Below are 21,767 nucleotides of genomic sequence, written 5' to 3'. Positions count from 1 at the left end.
TTTATATAAACAATAATAAGACATAAAATTAAAATATGAACTAAAACACATGAAGATAATAAAAAACAATATGTTTTACAACTATCTTATTGAAAACAATATTACCAACAACGATATTCTTCACAACAATATTACTTACCTGAAAAAAACAATATTCTTAACCGTGATATTTCTGCACCATGATTTGTTTTCCAATATTTCTGTCTCCTGATGGAGTCGTCTCTGCCGTCGACATACTCAAGGAACTCCCAATTCAGAATTCGAAATGAGGTGAACGGTCCTTCAGTTCATTGCGATGGAATACCTTCTCTACGAAACTCTAAATCGGGCCCTATGTAAGGTGTCTGTGGAAGCAGACGACTAGTCTAAAATCTTCAAGAGATGCATTGAAATGAAGCATTGGGCAATTGAGGAAGATCAGAAAAAGGGCATGGAGATCTAACATGAGGATACCAATCATGTCTTCAGATATCACAGTCCTAACAAACTTCTTAACAAATCCTTCCAAAACATGTATTTTTTTGACAACATCTATTTTTTTGAAGATTTGTTAACTTTATTTCACTGAGCCAGTGTTTGGGTTTTAGGCATTGAGTGAGGGGGGATAAATACTCCAATCTTCTCCCTGGGGCAGAGAGACCCTCTGTTGCTGTTGGGGCTTTAGGTGTGGGTACATAGCCTAATGTGAGCTGTCACACACCCCATATTTTTTCTTTGAAAGATTGTTGAGCCCCTTCTAGACTTGGGACATGGCTCATGGTGTCTACTCAGCTTACTGTGTCCCCGCAGGTGTCAATCAACCAATCAATCAGGGAATTGTGAAGCGCGCTACTCACCCATGAGGGCCTCAAGGCGCTGGGGGTGTGCAGCTCTAAGTCACCCGAAAAGCCAGGTCTTGAGGATTTTTCTGAAGATGTGCAGAGTAGGGGAGCATCTGATGTTGACCAGGAGCTCATTCCAGGCCATAGCCGCGTCGTAGGAGAAGGCTCTTCCACCCACTCTTGTTCTGCAGATGCATGGGGTTTCTGCTAGGGTGAGGTCGGCGGAGTGAAGGATACTTTTGGGTAGGTGGAAGGAGAGTCTTTCATTGAAGTAATTGGGTCCAGTGTTGAGAAGAGATTTGTAGGCATGGGTGAGTAGCTTGAAGGTTAGTCTCTTCTCAACAGGGAGCCAGTGAAGGTCTTGCACGTGTTGGGTGATAGGCTCATGTTGGTGGATGCCGAGGACGAGTCTTTTCACAGTGTTCTGGATGGTCTGGAGTTTGCGTAGCAGGGATTTGTTGATTCCAGCATAGAGGGAGCTTCCGTAATCCAGTCTGCTTGTTATGAGTGTGTGGGTGACGGTCTTTCTGGCTTTGGGGGATACAGTTGAAGGTCTTGCGAAGCATGCAGAGGGTGTTGAAGTAATTGGAGGCAAGAGCGTTGATCTGGCATGTTATGGTGAGAGAGGAGTCGAGTAGAATGCTGAGATTCCGGAGTGGTCTGTGAAGTGGGGGGAGTTGCCGAGGGCAGTGGGCCACCAGGTGTTGTCCCAAGCTGTGGGGGTGGATCCAAGGATGAGGACTTCTGTCTTCTCTGAGTTGATCTTCAGACAAATGCTGCTCATTCAACCTGCAACATCTTTCATTCCTTCCTGGAAGATGGGTATGGTGGCTTCGGGACCCTTTGAGAGGGAGAGGTTGAGCTGGGTGTCATTGGCATAGGATACTATGCTGAGTCCATACTGTCTGACGATGGTGGAGAGGGGGGCCATGTTGAAGAGCGTGGGACTAAGCGACGATCCTTGGGGTACTCCACATATGATCTCAGTGCGTTCGGAGAGGAAAGGCTGGAGTCTGATCCTTTGGGTTTGGCCTGCGAGGAAGGAGCAGAGCCAGTCGAGGGTGGTTCCCTGTATGATGGCATCTGTGATGGTGCAGATGGCATTCTCCGTGCTGTAGTTACTGCAGAACCAAGATTGGGAACAGTCAAGGATGGCGTACTCTTCGATGTAGTTAGTCAGCTGGGCGTTGACGATCTTCTCTGTGACTTTGGCTGTGAAGGGAAGGAGAGAGATGGGTCGGTAGTTTTCCAGGTCTATTGGGTCTGCAGAGGGTTTCTTGAGGAGGGGCTTGACTTCTGCTCATTTTCTGTCAGGGAAAGTGACAGATTTGAAGGTGGCATTGATGGTGCGTCATAGCTCGGCTCTATGGTGGCGGCAGCTCTGTGGAAGGAGTGCGGGGCAGGGCTCCGTTGGGGCTCCTGAGTGAGTGCTCTTCATGGTTGTTTCTTTGGTGGTGACTGGGGTTCAGGGGGAGATGGTGGGATGTCTGTTGGTGGCATTTTAGGTATACAAACACCCCCAATGTGCCCCAGAGTAGGCAAAAGGCTCCTGGGGCCAATTACGGCATAAGGGCATTGCTCAGTACTTGGGCAGGATATGCCCACTCTCACATTTCTACTCACATGTTTGGCTCTCATGTCTAGTGGGTGTTCTGCAAAAATTAGTGGGGCTGAAAGGGGGTAAGCACCCAATACACCTCTCGGATGGTCGAAAGGATGTGTTTTTCCTTTTGGGGGACGTCATGGCCCGATACCAGGGTCCTCTGGCTGCAATCTTTTTAGCTCCTAAAAAATGACTTGTGTTTGTGAATTTTCTGCCAACTGGGTGCAAATTAGAAGAAAACACCCACTATCCACTCCAGAAGGGCAGGCAGAAAAACTGTTCTGCCTAGCGGACTTGGGCCACCTCACCCCCCAAATATATTTCCTTGGAGTCTTGTGGATCTCTGCTTGGGGATTGTGGTCCCAGGGATAATTCTCAAGCAGGGATTCATTTTAGGGAGGTATTGCTGTAAATGAGACCCTGTCCCTTTTCCAGAGGTACCTCCCCCACACAGATCAGTTCTCAGGGGATAAAGTTATGCCCCCCCCCAAGTACTGATCAATATAAAAGCAGGTTGTGTTTAATAGCAACATCAGCTTTCATTGTGTTTACTGTGATGTCAGTGCGCTTTGTGCGCTGCATCTCACAGTAAATAAAAAACACAAACTCAGGTGTTAAGAGATGCTTTTTCTGTATGTCCTTACTTTGTTTTTTTAAAATAAAAATCCTTCTAGTGCTTTCGCCAGAAGGATTTTCTATACCATTGAGTGGACAATCCATTCACACCCACTGCACTACAGAGGTTATGTGGTGGACTTCAATAGCTCATCTACTTTATTGAAGCAGTTAAAAGAAACGGGCATGCTCTTAAAAAAACGTTGTTCTGTTTTTAAAAAAAATATTTCTCTGAATTGGCTGTGGTCTCTAGGACCCCTATCTTCTGAACCAGGAACTTTTACAATTCACAAAGGGGAAGCAATCTAAAAGGGACCCTTCCTTTGCAAATGAGTTACCACCCCAACTTGGAAGTCGGCCATTGATAATTCTGTTACTAATTCGGTATTTGGATGGAATGGCCACAATATGCCCTTACAATTACCAAATTGGTATCCAGTCAGAAACCAATTTTAGGCCGTGGTAAAACTTTATCTACTCCTACAATGGATTTAGTACGTATTGCTTAACTTTTCAGCTTGTTAACCCATACGCATGGAGTGAATTGCAGGGTTTGTGACTGCTAAAATATATAGTACATCTTATCTTGTGTTCTTAGTTTACCCAGTCCTGTGGTGCAAACAGAATACAGAAAGAAATGAGTGGTTGTTTTTTGGGTACAACAAAATGAAACATTTTATGAATAATAAAAGATCAATCAAAAGACAGGCGGGCAGGGTGTACAGAAAAGTTGAGTTTTTGGATGTTGAAGTGGCTTGTCTTGGTGCAGGAGTTAATGGTGAGCCTGTTTCACTGTCATTTTCCTTGAGTAGTAAACTGCCATCAATTGAAGGAGTGTGTGTTGCAGTGATGAGAAACAGGATTTGCTGCAAAGAGAGCATTATAGGGGATAATGCTTTACTTTGTTGCGTAGTATTTTGAATCTTTAAGTAGATTTTATTTGGCGGGGATGTCAAGGGATGTCAAGTCCTGCCATGTACTGACACATAACCATGAATTGTCCTCAAGTCATGGGAATGTAGCCTCTGTAATGTTTTCCATTTATCAGGCGACCTCTGTTTTTTTGGGCTATGTAGTCCTAAAACATTTGGGGGCATTATCAAGAATGACGTTAAAAATTATCGCCGGTTTAGCTGCAGAAAACCGCAGCTAAAACGGAGATAATGGGCTTGATAATATGCCCTTGAGAATTTAAATAGAAGCCCATGTTCTGGTGTGAACCTGGGCTTCTATTGGAATTCTCCAGGACATATCATCAAGCACATTATCGCCGCTTTAGCTGCAGTTTTCTGCCGCTAAACTGGCGATAATTTTTAACACTGTTCTTGATAATATGCCCCATGGTCATTTTGAGTTTTGTTTCTAGTTAAATTTGTTATAGGGCATCATATAACATCCCAAAACTGATGTCGCTTAATATCTCCTTGCTTTTTTTCTTACAAACTGCCACAGCAACAGATGAACAGTAGTCAGTGAGATACTCGCCATGCAGTTGGGAATCTCATAATATGACAGCAGTTCTCTATCGGAAAGCTGAGGCTAGGGCATCTGCTGATGTAGCACGCTGGCGTTCCACCAGCCAGGGTCAGAAAGACCTCTAAATGGTAACTTACAAATATATGCTTCAGCAGAAAAGAGCGTTGGAGCCCAAATGCACATAAAACAATCTACTTTTATTTATTTATTTATTTATTTTATTCAACACTTTATCTATGAGCAGGTGTAGTCCTAGGCCTATCATGCTCCCATAAGACCTCTAGGTAGCAATAAACAACTGCTGAAATTATAGCAGACACTAATTCCACGAGCTCCCTCATTTATTCTTAATTTAATTTATAGTGAAGGGCACAACTATTTTTTTTTGTACTCATTTCTGCACTAGTTCTGGATGCTTTAACGTGACAGTTATGGAAGTCATATTTATGTCAAATGCATTGGATGCAGTTCATTGTATTGTACTATTGCCAGATTCAGCCTTCACGATTGTTGCCCTAATTGGCACTGCTTTGTTGAGTCTTTCTTTTCTTTTTTTTTTTTTTAAATCTTTTTATTGAAAGTTTTTTACTATTACATACAGGGCACGGCAATATTAATAACAAAATGCATCACATTGAAAGAAAAAATAAATAAAGCAACAGCAATAATAATAAAATGAGCAATATCCAAGTAAAGACAAAGAATAATCAAAAATATCAATCCCGTTTCCAAAGCATAAAACTAACCTAACAAAGATTCCATTCTCTAATATTTCTATAAAGTCACTTATATCTCTCTGGATATTACCATCATATCAATTAATACCTTATATATTGTTCTAGATCTCCCGAGTTTTACTCACAAATTAGTTTTTTTCTATTCACGCTCCTTCCATCGCGTGATGGGATCCCATATTAGCTTACCAAGCTTCTTTCCCCTTTTTCCTTTCCGTGCATAGATCTCTTTCTCCACATTATATGTCGTAATTAATTTGGCCAGCCAATTATGAAAGGTGGGTGGTAAAGGGTCAATCCATGCCGAGGCTATACATATTCTCATAACTGATAATGCTATAAATAAAAATTCCCCCCGCTTAGTAACTGTTCATCCTCCAGATGTACTCCTAATAAAATAGTTCCGGGAGTTAACACAATTTCGGTTCCTAAAATATTATTTATGAAACCTTCAATGTCTTTCTTTAATGAATATAAATGGGGGCACGTTGCGAATATATGTTTTAGATCAGCTTCCAAGCTTCCACATCTATAACACTTAATACCCACAGTTCCTCCCCATTGTGCTATTTTTGCAGGGGTATAGTACAAATGATACAACGTTTTATAATGTTGCGCCTGCAAAGGTGCTGAGCATAATAGAGAGTATCCCTTTTCTAAAGAGATACCAAAGCTTTCCCCACTTATATTGAGATTGTCGTTCCATTTTTCGTTCCATTTTTCGTAGTCATCCTGTTTTGATTTTATCAATTCAGCATAAAACCTCTTAAAAGTACAGTCTTCTCCTCTTTGAACTACTTCCATAATAGGATCGCGCCTAAAACCCAAAACTCCTCCCTTTTTATTCAAAAGGAAACTCCTAATTTGTAGGTATTTAAAAAATTGCCTGTTATCTAACTTAAATTGTAATTCTGAGAATTGAAAAACCCCCTGATCCCCCATTACATCCCCTATGCTTCTAATTCCCTTGTTTACCCACTCAATAAATGTGGAGCCCGAGAAAATCTCTTGTGGAAGGTTTGGGTTATGTGAAAGTCTAGTATACACATTATATTTCCCCAAACCTATTCTTTTAACAAAACTTTTCCAAATTGTACATGCTGCTATGAGCGTCTTAAACTTTGTCCTCTTGTAGTAGCTAGCCTCTGTAAACTTCAATAACACATTCTGCACTTCTATTCCCAAAGTTAGTCCATAAATTGCCAGGGTTCCAAATTTACTCCAACCTTCTGACTCTGCCCCTCCCAACAAGCCAATCATATTTTGGAGAGCTGCTGCCCAATAATATAGTTTTAAATCTGGTACTCCCCAGCCTCCCCTCTCTCTCTGGAGCGTCATATATCTGAGGGCTCTTCTCTTTTTCCCCTTTGCCCAGATGAATCTATTAATTATGCACTCTAATTTTCTTTAATTTTTTACTTCAACTAACAAAGGTATAGCTCTAAATAAATATAAAAATTTTGGGAGGTCCAGCATTTTTATTATATTTGTCCGCCCCACAATTGACATGTGTAAGTTATCCCACCTATCCAGATCTTTCTCTATTTTATTAATTAAGGAATTAAGGGGATAATGTTTTTTTCTACTAGCATGCCCAAGTCTGCCAAAATAATAACCCCTAAATATGTACCTAGCTGCGTCACTCAGTTATCTATACAGGGAGTAAATGAGTTTTTAATTATCTGCGTTTTGGATGTATTTAATTTATAACCCGATATCTTTCCAAATTTCCTCGCCTCAATTTCCAGATACTCTATAGATTCAGTAGGACTTGGAGTGATTACGGCAATATCGTGTGCATAGGCTAAGATTTTACAATGCCCGATAAGTGTTGTTAGAGGTATAATCATCTCAGCTGCCTCTATTCTGCGGATTAGTGGGTCCATATATATGGCAAACAGAAGCGGTGAGCACGGGCACCCCTGTCTAGTACCTCTTTTTATTCGAAATTGCCCCGTGTTCCCCCCATTCACGCGTACAGTTGCTACCGGATTTAAATATAGAGTCTGTAATGCTTTAAGATATCCTTGTTTAATACCTATTCTTTCAAGAGCATACCAAAGATAGTCCCAGGAGACCCGATCAAATGCTTTTTCTGCATCGAGTAACATTACTGCCATTGGGTCTCCTGTGACTGATGTAACATCAAATAGAGTTATTACTTTGCGTATGTGGTGAATAGTCCCTCTTCCCGGTATAAAACCGTGTTGAGAACTACTAATTATTTTGTGAATTACTCTGGCAAGTCTTGATGCCAATGCCTTGGAGAACACTTTCACGTCGGCATTCATTAAAGTGATGGGTCTGTAAGATCCTGGTTCCTCCGGATTTTTCCCTTTTTTTAATATTACTACCACCTCAGCACTTCCCCATGACTTGTGTGCTGATTTACCCAACTGGGCCAGTTGCATAACTTTTATTAACTCTTCTCCCAACATATCCCAAAACACTTTATAAAACTCTATAGGTATTTGGTCAGGGCCCGCTGCTTTACCTGATGAAAGTTTCCATATTGCCTCCTTAATTTCTTCTGTCTGCAAGACCCCCTCTAGACCCTCTGCGTCATCCTCCTCTACTATATCTACCGGGATCTCTTGAAGATACTCCTTCATATCCTCTTTATCTCTTCGAATATCGACCCGACAATTCATCATCATATAACTTCTCATAAAAAGTCCTAAATACTTCCCTTATTTCATTAGAATCTGAGTGCACCCTGCCTGATGTATCCCTAATTTCTCTCACTGTTCCCATCGCTTCTTGTTGCCTTGTCCGGGTAGCCAAGATTCTCCCTATTGACTCACTCAATTCATAACACTTCTCCCTTTTAGTATTGTAAATTTTCGCTGCTTTACTAGCTATATCGCTCTCTGCCTCGCCTTTTGCTTTCACTAGTTCTATCAGAGCCTTATCAATTTGACTCCCAGTCAAAAGACACTTTTCTAAATTCTCCTCTGCCTTGAGTACTTTCTCGGATAGCTCTAGATTCCTCAGCTGCATCTGTTTCCTTTTGTAAGAATTATAACTCTTCGTTTCCCCCGTACCCCTGCTTTAAAAGTATCCCAGACCACCCCCAATTCCGCGGTATCCCTATTGAAAAAAAAGAAATCACTAATCCATCTATTCATATGTTCTATATATTTATCCTCTTTTAGCAGCCCTCTTTCGAAAGTCCAATTTGTGTATTGTCTAGCACTTATTTTTGTTACCATTGTAAGTACTAAGGGGTTATGATCACTAAGGATCCGTGGCAGCCTTTCAATCTTTGAGTTTGATATAGTAGTACTTGAGACAAAAAAATAATCCAATCTTGCACATGTTCGGTGTGGGGCTGAGTAATATGTAAAACCTTTGTTATCCAGTCTCTTTTTCCCCCATACATCTGAGAGTGCGTTGTTTAAGACTAAACTATGTAGTGCCTGATTAACTCTCTTTTTCCGCCCTTTATATTTTCCAAAAGAACCCAATCCTAATCCATCTGCTCCATTTATATTAAGGTCACCTGCCAGTATAATTTTTGGCGCCCAGGTGGCTAACTCCACATCTAAGAATTGAAAAATCTCGGGGTCATCCTCCGTTGAGCCATATATAGTTACAAGCGTTATCCACTCCCCATCTATAAAACACTCCACCATGGCCCATCTTCCCCATTTATCCTGTGCTTTCATCCTAGTCAAGGTGTTATTATTTCTAGCTAAGATAGCTACCCCTCTTTTTTTAACCCCTTGACTTGAATGCACTAATAAATGCAATCCTAAATGACTAAGAAAGTGTGATTGTGTTACCATAATATGTGTTTCCTGAATAAATACAAAATCCACATTCATTTGTTTCAAGGCTACCGAAATTTTTGCTCTTTTTTGAGGATCATTTAAACCACAAACATTCCAAGTTACATATCTAACACCCATGATTTAATTTGTCATATAACTTTTCCCCCCTACAGTCTCGTATACATTGGAACAATAATTTTGTCCAACATCTTAGCAATTCCTCAGTAGCATTATTTCTTATATTACCTCCTTTGAATTTTTTGAATTTTCGCTGCCCTAACTGTTCCCCCGTTTTTGCAAGTGCCCTTTCTAAGCTACATCTCTCTCTTGTGTGTCCTGCCATGCCCTGTGCCCCCCTAGCTCCTCCCCAGCTCCCTCTCCCCCCCCCCTCCCTTACTGGCAAATAGGTCAATCCTGACCTATGTGTGACAGCCGAACCCCCCCCGGGGAGTTTCCCCCAGCCACTCCCCCATTGTCCATCTCTTTGAACCTTTATTCAAAGTATTAAAGAACTTGATCCCATCTTATTTATTTCTTTGTTGTGGAAACTATGGGCCCGATTCACAGAATGAACTTAAGACTCAATCCTAAACTTACTACTATTTTGGTATTCACAGAATGCACTTACTACTTTTTGCATTCACAGAATGCACTTACTACTTTTGGCATTCACAGAATGAACTTACTACTTTTGGTATTCACAGAAGTTAGGATTTTGTCTTAAGTCTGTCTTAAGTCTGTCTTAAGTTTGTCTTAAGTCTGTCTTAAGTCTGTCTTAAGACAAACTTAAGACAAAATCCTAACTTCTGTGAATACCAAAAGTAGTAAGTTCATTCTGTGAATGCCAAAAGAAGTAAGTGCATTCTGTGAATGCCAAAAGTAGTAAGTGCATTCTGTGAATACCAAAATAGTAGTGAATTTAGGATTGAGTCTTAAGTTCATTCTGTGAATCGGGCCCTATTTGTCTTATGCCTTCAATCTGATCAGAATGTATATTCCGTTCTCTATGTCTTCTCTCTTCTCGAAGAAAAGTCAAATACTCCTGCGCAACTATTTCAGAAAAAAATACTCTGAACTGACCATTTAGTCCTACTTTAAGGCGAGAAGGAAAGAGCAGATACACCTCACACCCTACATTTTGAAATGGTGTTATAAGTTGCCTCATACGCCATCTTCTTTCCACTGTTGTGTGGCAAAAGTCTGGGCGAGCAAAAAAAGTTATATCCTTATATGTACGTTTCTTCATAGGTTTAGCCTTCATAATTATTTCCTCTCTTAACAAATAATTTCCCACATACACGAGAATGGCTCTTGCTCTTGAGTCCACATTGCCCTTTTTTTTTTAGTCTTTCTTTTCATGGTGTGAAAGAGCTGGTACTGCCTCCAGTTCTATTACTAAGGCAGTGGTAACATCAGGACCACTTCCATAGTTGACACATTCAAAAGAATGGTGACTTTTCTTCACCTTCTCTCTTTGTCTTGCCTTGAAGGATGCACTCTTCAGATGTCGCTGGAATATGCAAACCAAAATTTGGTGTTACAAAAGTATGTAGTCACAGCTCCTCCAATCTTAAACCATGCCCCTGCTACATTGACCAGAGGAGGTCAATGAGAAGCAAACCGCAACAAGCCTGGCTCTACTACACTGACCTGAAGATATAAACTGAAAGTAAACTACAACAAAATTTCTTCTTTCACTCCCTAGCTCTGGGTCTTTAGATGAACAACACTGCACAACACTGACACAACAGCTTCTGTCTCAACTGTAAGTCTGTCTGACTGTAGCGGTGCTTCCACTTTGCAATAGGATATACATCAGTCATTATCTTCCTCAAGCTAGGTAGGAAGGTCCAGCGGCTGCCTGCTTTCACAATTGGTTTTCCATTTTAAGTGAACACATGAAATGTTTGACAATGTTAGAAAAACGTGAATCATGTCGAATGCCTCAACCTGCAATGTATATGTAATATACTCTAATAATATCTGGTCCCAAACTCAGAGTTTTCTTTGTGAAGTCATTAGCTTAGCTATTACACACTTTTGTATTGCACCAGATGTTTTATCGTTACTCTGCTGGTGGGTGATGCACGGACTCAAAACCCTCTTCGGTGGCAACGCGGACGAACGCGGCGCTCCTAGCCCCTGTGCTCGCGTTCCTGTGCTCGCATTCCTCTGCTTTTTCGGGGCCGCAGGGGTTAACGCGCTGGCTACCCCCGTGAAGGGTTTGCGGTCGGGGAGCCGAGCATGAAATCCGCCGAGTGGGAGAGCAACAGGACTTGTCTTGCCTTCTTCCCCCTGATTGCACTTGTGTTTTTTTCTTGACTTCTGCCCCGCTGTCCGTGCATTGATTGCACTCGGGAGATCAGGGTCTGGTCTCCTGCTGGTCACCTTCTGCACGGCATCACTGGCACCCTGCGGAAACTTCAAGGCATAGGAGCTAGGATCAAGGTAAGAGGTCTGTGGTCACCTGCCTGCCACCCCTGGTTCCACCCGCCTTTGCTGCTCCATCTGCTTTATGCCACCCTCCTCGGCCCGACCACCCTCCCCAACCACTCCCCAACGGTCCCTGTGTCTACTGATTCACTTCACATATATTGCCCCTTTGCTTTAACTGCCCCATGGCCACTGCTCATTTCCATTACTTGACCCTCGTCTCTCCTCGTTTACTTCTGACCCCCCCCATTTACTGCCAATCCCAGTACCCGCCCAACCAGTTCGCCACCATCTATCCAAGCCAACCCCCTCCCTTACACTGCCACCCTTTTCTTCGGTCCCACCACAACGTGTAACACTCACTGTCTGTGTCTTTGCCCCCTTCCACAACAACCTCCTCAATTTACTGCCCCGTCTCGATCATTGGATCTATTCTCGCCCCCCCCACATACATGTTCTCCCTTACACATTAATTGTCACTAACATACCCTACCTATTCACTGCCCATCCCACCGTCCCCTGCCTTTACAGACCTTCCAGTCTTTAGGTCCACTGCCCCAACGCATTCACTGATTCCCTCTCCTACCTGCATTCCACATTTTCTGCCCTCCCACCCCCATACACAAACAAGGTCTTCTCCATCCATTGCCCTTCATTCTCGACCCACTGCTTCGTGTTAGTGATTGGCCTTCACTTCCTCCTTTTATTTCCCTGGCACTTCACTGGTCCCCTGCCCCCAGCCTTGCTGAGGTAACGCTTGTTGATGCTCTGCTCCATCGCTTACACCACCCACACTATAAGGGAGGAACCAACCTTACTTACAGAAGAACGCATGTTTTTGAGCGATTTGGGGGTCTTCCAGAGATTTACCGCCCCCAGTATGGAAAAAAGAGCGGAGACAGAGGTCTCACTTATTTCGAGAAGGAAATGATTTCACAGTTTGGGGGGAATAATGGGTACACAGACAGCATTAATTGCATCTTGTAAGGGTGCCCTATGCAGTAGGCCAGCGTGTTTTCAGTTGCTAGGAGATGGAGGCTGGCGGTCCTTTTGCTGACTGGCTCCAGAATCCAGATCACAGTTCTAGCCCGTTCTGCCCCCGCTTGAATACATGCATTGCTCATAGGCAGATTATCACTTTCTGATCCACTTTGCAGGTCTACCAAAATACTGTAGTGTTCAGAAGTTCGCTCAGTGCTATCCCAGGTGCTATGTAAACAGCCGTAGATTAGTGCAAGCGAAGGTGAGTGAAATGCAGGTTGCCCTATTGTGAATAAATTATATTTGACTTGTAAAAAACTAAAGTCCGCTGTTTAGAATTCACCAGTTGAGATGTCTGGTTAAAGAAAAAAACAGTTTACATTTGTCATGGGAGCATAATAGGAAACTTGCATTCACGTGTGTCCTAGATTTTTTTCGCATCTTTTGCATTGCCTGGTGGTTGTGGGCTGGTGGCACGATGATGAAAGAGTTTCCGGTTGGGAGACATGACATCAGTTCTTCTCAGTTTAAATGAATATGCACTGCAATATTTTGACTTAATCGGTATTCTGCTACTTCATGTATTGCAATTCCCTTTGTAAACTGAGGATTTGTGTAAATGCCTCTGTTTTTCTTGCCACTGCCACCCTGCTTGTGCCGTTTTTCTTGCCTCTGCCACCCTGTTTGTGCTATATTTCTCTCCTCTGCCACCCTGTTTGTGCCGTTTTCTTGCCTCTGCCACCCTGTTTGTGCTTGTTTTTCTTGCCTTCTGCCCCCTGATTGCACTCGTTTTTCTTGCCTTCTGCCCCTGATTGCACTTGTTTCTTCTTGCCTTCTGCCCCCTGAGTGCAGTCGTTTTTTTCTTGCCTCTGCTCCCCTGATTGTGCCATTTTTCTTGCCTCTGCTCCCCTAATTGTGCCATTTTTCTTGCCTCTGCTCCCCTGATTATGAAATTTTTCTTGCCTCTGCCCCCCTGATTGTGACATTTTTCTTGCCTCTGCCACCCTGATTGTGCTAGTTTTTCTTGTTTTCTCTGTTACTCAGGAGAGCATCTTCTGTGGCCCTCCACGGCCAGAGAGAGCAGAGGGTAGGGGGGCAAGCCCGTCCTTGGGCATCCATAGCTACCCTGTCTGTGCTGACAGAGATGGGTGGTTGCCCTGCATAGAGGGATTGTTTGAGAAACATTGTGTTTACGTGAATTTAAAAGACTTGCCGGGAATAGGACTATTGATTTGGGGGCATGATGAGCATTGAGCAGGCCAGGGTTTAATACCTATTATTAAGCCCTACATTACTAGTTATATCACACAGAATGTTTTAGTAGTTGTCTGACAGCCCGCGCGGGCCCACCGGCTTTTGTCATCCTGTTTCCTCTGCTCCGCAAGCCATGGTGGAGTTGGTAAACGACCTCCTGCAGCTGCATGCCGTGGGTGCATGATGGGACCTGACGACCAGCGACAAGCTGCAGGCCGCCACCATGCTGCTCGACACCGTGGAGGAAGGGGCCATCGTGCTGGCGGAAATAGTCCTGGAGAACACCGACAACCACCGTGAGTATCACTTCCGTCCCCTTTTAGAGTCACACAGCACGACGGAGGGCACAAGCACACTCCTGCCTAGCAAAACTTAAGCTGCACATTTTCTGACGAACTGGAAACCAGCAGCTTTGTAGTTTTTGTGAAAAATCTATATTGTGTAGGTAGCAGTAGCGTTTATTGGTCCCACAAATGAAACAAAACATTTCTTTTGGGGGTCTAAAGAACGTTATCAAACCTCTTCCAAGTTGAATTCGTCCCTAAAGCACTACAGCTGAATGAGTTGATTAAGTGAAACCCTCAACACATTCTTTGACTCACTTATGCAGTGATCAGCTAACACATACACACTGCATTTATGTTGTCTGTGTGTGTGTGCGTGGCTCTGTCTGTGTGTGGCTCTGTCTGTGCGTGGCTCAATCTGTGTGTGGCTCTGTCTGTGTGTGGCTCTGTCTGTGCGTGGCTCTGTCTGTGTGTGGCTCTGTCTGTGCATGGCTCTGTCTGTGCGTGGCTCTGTCTGTGCGTGTGTGGCTCTGGCTGTGCGTGTGTGGCTCTGTCTGTGCGTGTGTGGCTCTGTGTGTGTGTGTGTGTGTGGCTCTGTGTGTGTGTGTGTGTGCGTGGCTCTGCGTGTGTGTGTGTGTGTGTGTGGCTCTGTGTGTGTGGGTGCGTGGCTCTGTGTGTGTGTATGTGCGTGGCTCTGTGTGTGTGTGTGGGCGGCCCTGTCTGTGTGTGCCTCTGTGTGTGTGTGTGTGTGCGTAGATCTGTCTGTCTGTGTGTGCGCGTGGCTCTGTGTGTGTGGTTGTGTGTGTGTGTGTGGCTCTGTGTGGATAGCTTTTTTTGTAGGTGGCTCTATGTGTGGGTGGCTCTGTCTGTGAGGGTGGCTCTGTGTAGGTGGCTCTATGTGAATGACTCTGTGTGGGTGGCTCTGTGTGGGTGGCTCTGTATGGGTGTGTGGGTGGCTTTGTGTGTGTGGCTCTGTGTGGGTGTTAATGCAATAGGTCATGCATATGCGAGCGATTAAGCTATTGGCATTGTAAATGACAATGCCATTTATTTAACGATTAAGCTATTGGCAATGTAAATGACAATGCCATTTATTTATGATTTAAAAAAAAAAAAGTCATAAGCAATGCCATAGCTTTACCTTAAATAATGCCGAGACCATTGCATTGTAAATGCTTGTTATCTACATCTGCCCCGGTCTTCTTCCTCCTGCCCAGGCACTTTATGGATCTGCTGCCTGTCTGTACATAAGGGGTGGGGCACAACAGAAGTCACATTTGTTTGTGAAGTGGAGCCGCACACTCTACTTGTGTTGCTTCTTTTCATCCCCGTCCCTTACATCTCTCATCTCATCTTACTCAACACCCACCCGCCCTGTCCAATCCCATCTCTCTCCACCCGCATTTGCATCTGTTTCTTCTCCCCTCCATTTGCTCGTCTCCATTTTTTGATTGGTTTTGGACAAACTGTTTAAGCAGCATATTAACATACTGGAAAGGAGTTTTACAACGCTCATAAAAATGCTTGGTTTTCCACATCCCTTACACTGCACATAGTCATGGATGTGTAGAATTGTGTGGGAGTCGAATCTGTAATTACATTCGTCAAACTGAAGCGAAAAAATACAGACTGCTTCCTCGTCCAAGATGGCATCTTCCGTCCAGTACCTAGTCCCTTTTCTCTGTTCACACTAATAGAACTTACTGACCTCTGACCCTTTCTCTTCTTGAAGGCAGCCTGTGTGGTATACAGAGGTTTCTGCTTTGGTATGGCGGCTCCAGATGGGACTGGAAGACAAACTGCTTAGGTACGGACTTATGGTACAGGCAGAAAGGAAGTGGAGATAAATGGTTTCGTCCCCATCCCACTCCAAAAGCGAGCCGCATCTAGGCAACCCGACTTGAAGGTGTCCCTGGACCCCTCCTGCTCTTCCCACAGCAGTTCTCCCCCTCTTGCTCCTGTGGTGCGTGCTAGTGACTTGCTGTGACCTACCACCTGCAGGAGGTCCTAGAGGGTCATTAAGAACACTGGTATTGGTGACTGCATGTTCCTAAGTTTTTATCACCACAGTGTAAGGTCCAAAGACATCTGACTGTGGGCTGAGCTATTGTGTCAAGTTCCACACCCTAGGAGCAGGTATGCTTTATTTATAACATATCATGTCCCTGCGTGTCCAAGCATATCCTGGGCCCTCAGATGCACAATGTCATCTGGACATCAACATATTTTACTACAGGTGTAAATCAAATATGCATTTTGTTCTGGAACCTTTCCTGTCCCTCAAGAGGAAACCCAACCATGTCTTTGTGATAACATCTTCCATTGGAAATCTCTGCCCTTGCTCTGTATTTTGCTCATCTCTGTGTGAGGTTGGGTGCAGTGGAAGGAAAGCAAGTATTGTTCCCTTATTGGGTTTGTGTTAAGAATTGCATTACAACCGTGATTCCACAGCCAACGGGAAATCTCCCAAAGCACTTGCCACGCAGTTTTGTCCATGTCAAAATGAAATAATAAAAGCATTGTTTAATGAAGGATTGTGCTCAATAGTTTTAATGATACATTTCAAAGTGCAACCTCAGAACGGAGAGAAAAAATGGTTCAAAATACGAAACAAAAAAATGAAATAAAGTAAGACAGAGTGGTTGCAAAGTGGCTAAATTGGTTTTATTCTCAAGCACACACATTAGTACCTCTTTATAGACTGTGCAGAGTGCCACTTTACAGACTTTGCCAGTGAAGCGTTACTTTTGTTTTCTCTTAATTCTTTGAACAGCATTTATTTCCCTGGGTGGAGAAGTGCACCATTCATGGAAATACTACAATACCTGTTAAATTCATAGAATGCAAAATGTTTAATGTGATCCATATCAGCTGTTTTCCTTATTTTAATTTATAACATGTGTACCATGGCTCTTTGTGCAGGGATGTGGTCTTTGTAAACCATACTGCTTATGTTTTGTGCGATAATGTGCATCGCTAAATACTTATTAGGTCCCAAAGGCGCGACCGATTGCATTGTAAATGCTTGTTTTTAATAGGTTGCTAGTATGTGGTCGGGTGAGGTGGAGTGTAAAGATTGATCACGCTGTTAAAGGCGAGAAGGGGTCTGTTAAAGGAAAGAAGAAGCAACATTGATGAGTGTTACAACCAGATGTGTAAAACTATTGCAGAAAAGATTCATGTACACACTCCCATGCAAAAGTCTCTCAACCTTTTAGAACTTTCTGTGGGAAAAAAATACAGTTGAAGTTAAAGAAGAGTAGAATATGTCTGCATCAAAAATGGACACAAAGGCCAACAGTGACTTATGTCTGAGCAGCTGCAATGAAACACAATGTAACCCTGGACAAGCAGACCATTGCAGTGGTATGTGATTAAATGTAATTGTCAGAAACCTCCATTCTGGACTATATTCCTGCCAGTGACACAATGTGTGACAAGCTGCCTTTCCACCCAAAGTCGACTGCTGCATGCTACCAGGAGACTTTGACCTACCACCAGCGAGATACTTCTGCTGTGGGAAGCGTGTGCACAGCCTCACACCTCTCCTTGACTTCTGAATACTGCTGCAGGCTCCCGTCACTGCTGGTGAAGATCCCACTGCTGCAGGAAGACCAAACATGGCCTGCACTGCAACCACGGACTGATGAAAAACTGAGAGTGACAAGCAGTTCTTGAGGTGCCTTGTGTAATCTTTGTCCTGTGACTGGTTGGTGGCTCTTCCTATTGCGGAGTTCGCCTACAATAACAGCTTGCATTCCGCATTGGGTATGACTCCTTTTTTTTGTTCATTGGGGTATCATCCCAGGGCGTTAGCCATCCAGCCTACTGGGCATGTGCCAGCCATAGACGATATATGTAGGACTCTGGTTGGTATATGGGACATAGCTCGAGAACAGTTACAGGCAGCCAAAGTCACCATGAAGGCTCAGGCAGACAAACATAGAGTCCCTGCTCATCTTACAAGGTGGGTGATCAAGTGTGGTTAGCCTCTCATAATCTTAGGCTGCAGGGGTCCCGTAAGTTGCAGCCTAGGTATGTGGGGCCGTTTGCTATAATGCAGGTGAATAATCCTGTGGCTATGAAGCTTGTATTGCCTGATGACTATAAGGTCCATCCAGTGTTTCATACATCGTTGTTGAAGCCTTATGTTCCATCTACTCAGGTTGTGCCACCACCCCCTCCGTTGATGGTGGATGGGGAAGAGGAGTTTGAGGTTCAGGCTATTTTGGATTCCAGACGTAGGAGAGGTCGTCTCTTCTACCTTGTGGATTGGAAGGGCTATGCACCTGAGGATCGGACATTGGAACCAGCTGGAAGTGTGCATGCGCCACGGTTGGTCCGTTTGATCCATAGGCAGCACCCCTCTAAGCCCCGTCCCGTGGGGAGGGTTGTTGGGGGGGGGGGGGGAACTCTTTGGGAATCAGGTCTAGTCCGCTTTCCATGGCCCTACTTCACCATCACATGACCTGCCCTGCTGTGAATAAAGAACAGCCCCACCCTTGATTCAGTGCTTGGTATCTTTTTTTTGCATTGGGTTCCAGGTGTGGGGTTGTTGTGCTGAGCTCCCGTCTGAATTAGGTTCACGGGCTCCTGTTCCTTTCCTAGTCTTTTTCTTGTTCCCTCCTTGAATTTCTGTGCTTTACTTACTGCCCCTTCCTCTCCCTGTTGTTTCGTTTTCCCTGATTCCTTCCCGAATCCTGCCGTTTGGTTTGGAACTATTGTCTGGACTTTCTGAGGGCTACTGGGGCTACAGTCCCCTCGGACACTCACCGCAGGAAGAAAAAGGTCGTCTGCGGGGGTACTTCATAGACGCTGCAAGGAGCCGGTATGGCACGTTCGGCTTCCGCGTTTGGTGTAGGCAGTCCCCATCGTTATGGGCTGCTTGGTCGTTTTCCGACGCGCTAGAAATCGCACAGAACGCTACTGATCCCGGATGCGGTGTTTGGTGTTGTTTGTATCGTGTGTGTCCAAGACTCTTGAACAGTAACAGGAGGACAGTCCTTCCGGGGTGTTTTGTGCCTATAGAAAGGCTTTTTCCCCCCTATAAATAACCTGTGTACTGAAATAAAGTCCCAGAAGGAAGGATTATTTTACCGTGACAATTACCTGGTCTGGAATCGCCTCCAGCAAACACTGTGCTCTCTCTCTGTTGCTGGACCTCCCGAAGCTGATCCTGTACAGCCAACAAGTAAGGAGGTCATGTTTTCTATAGTGTGGTGATGGAAAGGGAGGGTGGTTATTAAGTATGTATTCGGACCTAGAAGTAATTGTGTGTATTACTCCATAGGTACAGATGCGTGGAGGTGGTGGCAAGTGTGGTCTGCAGTCCAGGTCTGGGTGAAAGCCTTCCGACAACCATTCCCCCTTTTTTTGTTTTGTTTTCCTAACCCCTGTCCTAGGCTCCAGTGTTCTCTCATGGTTATATACCGCATGGGTAACATTTGAGTCAGGGTAGTGGATTGGGCCATACTACGTCCCTGTAGTGTCTGGGCCGGTGGAATCCAACACTAGGTCTAAATCCATCATTTTTTTTCTCTCCATGGCATTCCAGTTTAGACCCAGCCATTTGCAAATCGGTCTTGATTCTGTTCGCCATGTGTACAATCCAACCCAAACTGCCAGAGCAGGTTCTCCCTGGACTGGAAACAAGCATCCTAAGATAAGTGTAGGGATAGGATGTATGTTGTTACAACGCATGCTTTTTCCACGCATGCCTTTACAGCGCAGGTTTTACAACGCAAGTCGTTACAACGACTTGCGTTGGGGGGCACTGGATAGTGAATAGTTTAATTTACTATTCCAACTCCAGTCCCCGTGGATAGTAGGGAAGGTTTTGGATAGTAAATTAAACTATTCCCTATCCTACAGCGCCCTCCAGCGCAAGTCGTTGTAACGACTTGCGTTGTAAATCCTGCGTTGTAAAGGTACTGCTTGGAAAAGTTTCATTGTAAAGGATGTTTCCGGGGGGATACCACCCCACATCAGCTTGGCTAGCTTGACTCCAGTGGCATGGAGAGCACAGGACCCAAGTCTGGGCATACCCGTCCCACTTGGAGTGACAAATACAAAAAGAACAGTTGATGGACAAAATGCTGAACAATCTCATACATTCAGGGTACGAGTCGGGGGTACACGGTGTCCACCCACTATTTTAACAGGGTGGACGCTGTTGGGCCCAACAAAAATATGTTGAACTTGTCCTGGTGTAATTTACAGACACTGGGACACATTCAGCAGCTCCTTCCTGCACAGTGTGTGCTTTCCATTCCCAGCAGCACAATACAGGCAGCTAGGGGGATTTTCTTTCCACCTCCAGCTGTGCCAAGATAAAGGTAGAGGTTAAGTGGGCATCAGACCTTCTTTTGATCTAGCATCGGGTTTGGAGACAGCCTGGAACCTCACACTTAAATGCAAAAGCAAGGGAGATGAAACAAAAGTACAGCGCTTGTTTTCTCTTCACAAGCACTTAAGAGATAAATTCTTTTTACTTTGTTCAGTCCCTGTATATACGCGAATGTCAGATGGGTTGGTCTGTCCCAGTATTTACACAAATAACAATTTAAACAGAAGTATTTCATTTCTTTTATTGTGCTACTCATCCCAATGCAGAGTGTTAGAGCTCTTCACATAACATACACATTATCCATTCAACATAAATCATGTAAGTGTGCAAATCAATGTACAAGATGTGTTACATGAGACAGTCAGAGTTACAAGGCATAGGAGTCAAATGCCCTTCATAGCCGACTGTGGTCTAGTAGAATTACAATTCATTAACTTCCAGTAAAAAAAGGATCTCTGTGTTCAATCAGTAATCCACTTACCTATACATAAAATAAAAATCTGTGATCTGCATGTTTTGTGTTGTGCTTTGCAAGAGACAATTTTGTGTTAAAACATATTTTATTGCATTTTCAGATGGCATATGTTATACATACACATATCAGAGCACTATTGCATAATTAAGTGGTACATTTATGCTCACAACATTGTATACACCATCTGTGTTGAAATATCATGAATACCAAACCCGAAGAAGGTAGCAACAAAATAGAGGTTCAACAATCCCCAAACGCCCAGTCCCCCCCACCCCAGAACATTGGATGATTATGTTTTGCAGGAGACAACTTAATCTTCTAAATACTTTGATTCCATTTTGGGACTACACAAAACACAGATGTCTCTAACAAATGAGTTAACCTCCAAAGTTATCTCACCATTTTTCTCTGAGATTTTCTGGGCACTCCTGCAGCAGAAGCCTTAACCCCATAACATATTTTAAAATGCAGACTTTGCAACCAATTCATTAGAACAGATATACTACCCATGCTTTTCCTTGTTGCTAATTTCTTTATGGCAGGGTTTAAATAAATGTTGTAGTTGAGTCCCAGATTTTGTGTCAGGATTGCGCCACTTTTTTTGGCACAACTCGGACTCCAAATCTCATTTGGTAAATATCATAATGCACTTAAATGCACTTATGATACACCTGATAAACATGTGTGAGATCTTAGTATCTGATGTCACTTCTTGTGATGTCACTTCCTGTGATGCCAAGTGGAAAGTCACACATCGTGACGTCATGTGCTGTGATGGCACACGTCATGATGGCACGTGCATACTGCCTAACTTGATCAGTCCCCCCACTTCTTTTCATAGGACTTGAGCCTTCCATACATTCACCCCAGTACAGAGATCCCAGCCTAAATCCTTCGTTTATTTGCTCCCCATGCCATTCCAGTGTAGACCCAGCCATATGCAAATCAGTCTTGGCCTTGTTCCCCAAGGGA

Source organism: Lissotriton vulgaris, chromosome 3_1 (assembly GCF_964263255.1).
Source record: "Lissotriton vulgaris chromosome 3_1, aLisVul1.2, whole genome shotgun sequence".
NCBI lineage: Eukaryota > Metazoa > Chordata > Amphibia > Caudata > Salamandridae > Lissotriton > Lissotriton vulgaris.
Note: the sequence above shows the minus strand (reverse complement) of the source record.